Here is a 3,067-nt window from a genome sequence, read left to right as displayed (position 1 = left end):
AAGACACACAAAATATACAGTAGTAATGAGCATCCAAAAATAAAATGAAGAAAACAATTATTTTTATAATATCATAAAAAATAAATACCTATGGTTAAATTTAACAGCAACAACAAAAAAAAACCCTGCAGATTTGTACACTAAAAACTACAAAACATTTTTTTGTCGAAAGAAAACAATTAAAGGACACCTAAATACATGGAAAGGCAGCCCATGCTCATGGATTGGAAAACAATATTGTTAAGGCAGCAGTACCCTCCCAAATTGATAATAGAAATTCAATACAATTCCTATGAAAATCTCTGCTGGTTTTTGCAATGAAACTTAAGATGTTCCTAAGATTAATGTATAAGTACAAAGAACTCACGCTATCCAAAACAGTTTTGAAAAATAACAGATTTGTAGTACTCACACTTTTTCAAACCTTACTAAAAAGGTACAGGTATGAAAACAACACTGGTATAAGCATAGCAATGGAGTAGAATGTAAAGTCAAAAAATAAACCCTTACTTTTGTGGTCAGTTCAATTTTGAGAAGGGAGTGTCAACAATTCAGCTGGGAAAGAATAAGCTTTTCAACAAATAGTTCTGGGACAACTGGGTATCCATATAAAATATTACTTTGAGCCTTACCTCTCATAGTATTTTAAAAAAATTCACTTAAAATGAATTATAGACTCAAATGTAAGTGTTAAGACTTACTTACCATTGGAAGAAAACTTAGGTTTAAATCTTCCTGACCTTGGGTTAGGTAATAATTTAGACACAACTCCAAAAGCATAAGTAACAAAATAAAATGGATTTAATCAAAATTAAAACTTTTGTGATGAAAATGATGCCATCAATAAAGTGAAAAGATGACCCATATAATGGGAGAAAATATTTGTAAGTAATATGTGATAAAGGATTTGTATCCAGAATACACAAAAGACCTTACAACTCAATAATAAGAAGATAGATGATCCAATAAAAAATGAGCAGTATTATGACCTGACATTTCACCAAAGTATATGAATGATCAATAAGCACAGAAAAAGATGCTCAATATCATGAATCACTAGGGAAATGGAAATGAAACATAATAACATACCAATTCATGCCCACTAGGATTTTTTTTTTAAAGACAGCAACAAGAAGTGGTAAATAGTGATACTGATCACTCATTCACCACTAGAGGGAATGGAAAATTAAATAGTCACTTTGGAAGCAATTCGGCTGTTCTCACAAACTTAAACATATAATTATCATATGACCCTAAATTGAATTATTGGAGATAGAGCCAAGAGAAATGAATACATACATCGACCCCAAAATTTACATATAAATGTTAACCGCAGCATTATTCATAATGGTCAAAAAAGAGGGAATAGCTCAAATGTTCACTAATTGATGAATGAATCAAGAGAAGGTGGTATATTATTTGACAATAAAAAAGAATGCTGACATTCTATAACATGGATTAAACTTAAAAAATGTTAAATAAAATAAGTCAGATAACAAAAGTCATTTGTTGCATAATTTCATTACATCAAATATAAAGAATGGGCAAATCCACAGAAAAATAAAGTAAGTTAGTGGTTGCCTAGGGCAGAGGATGATGTGTCAGAATACAGGTGAATGCTAATGGGTATAGAATTTCTTTTCTGGGGTGATAAAACGTTCTAAAATTAGAATGTGGGTATGACTTCACAACTCTGTGAATGTACTTTAAAAAACCCTACAAAATTGTGCACTTTAAATGGGAAATTATATGGCATATGGATTATATCTGCAAAGAAGTGTTTATAAGAGAGATTCCAGTGGTCTTTATTTATGGAAGCTGTTATACCACAATAAGAAGCTTGTCTCTCATTGGTTTATTTTCTCCTAAAACCCAAATAAATTAGAAAGGGTCTTACTACTTTGGCTCAACTACTTTATCTTTCATAGGAAGGCAAGTTTGATAAATTTGAACGTTATTCTAGTTGCCCCCTGACAACCAATACAAAGTTATTTTTTGACCCCTAAATACTCTCACTATCTAAACTCTTAAAATTGGTATTGTTTTGGCTTTTGCCTTTTTTTCAGAGCAATAAGGAAAATCTGAATAGGACTGCTTATATAAACTGGATGAAACCTGTACATCTTTGCATTCTAACCTCTAGAGGATTGATAATCAAACAAAACTGTAAACAGTTTTCACTAGTGAGTCACAATATAGAATTAGTGCAAAGAAGTGTAACTTATAGGAAGGCCTATAAGGATAGCTTTGTAAAACTTTGAGGTTTTTTTTTTTTTCTTATTTTGTTTCGGTTTGTCTTAATTGAAGAAACTTCCTTAAGTAGGCTAGGTGATCCACTGTAGATAGGTATCTAATGAGACTTGAATTAGATGATCTTGTAAATACCTCTAAAATTGAGACTGTGTTATATTTCTGGCCAATTGCCCTGACTTCTTTTCATTATCTATATGAGCAGAAACTTAGTTCAGGTTTCCCTTAAGGTAAAAAAAAAAAAATATATATATATATATATATATATATATATATATATATATACACATACATACAGTAGAATGTATCTAACAAATACTCAGTGATTTATTGAATTAAAGTTATTTCAGTGAGTGCTGAGATTTTATATAGATTTCTTAGGTAATTGCTTTTCTTTTTTAACATTTGCTTTGACTTTGACTGCCAGGTTTTTTTTTTTTAATTTTATTTTATTTTTAAACTTTACATAACTGTATTAGTTTTGCCAAATATCAAAATGAATCCGCCACAGGTATACATGTGTTCCCCATCCTGAACCCTCCTCCCTCCTCCCTCCCCATTCCATCCCTCTGGGTCGTCCCAGTGCACCAGCCCCAAGCATCCAGTATCGTGCATTGAACCTGGACTGGCAACTCTAAAATATAACTTCACTACCAACCAACCAGATATCGCCTGAATTTTTCTTTGAATTATGCTCTTCACAATTTGAAACCTGTTTATTCATCTGGAGAATCTCTCCAGTGGAGACACTACCAGATCCTGAAACTAGAGAGAAGCTTAGATTTAACCCTACAGATAGAATAAGCTAAATACAAAT

The sequence above is a fragment of the Bubalus kerabau genome, chromosome X, assembly GCF_029407905.1.
Source record: "Bubalus kerabau isolate K-KA32 ecotype Philippines breed swamp buffalo chromosome X, PCC_UOA_SB_1v2, whole genome shotgun sequence".
NCBI lineage: Eukaryota > Metazoa > Chordata > Mammalia > Artiodactyla > Bovidae > Bubalus > Bubalus kerabau.
Note: the sequence above shows the minus strand (reverse complement) of the source record.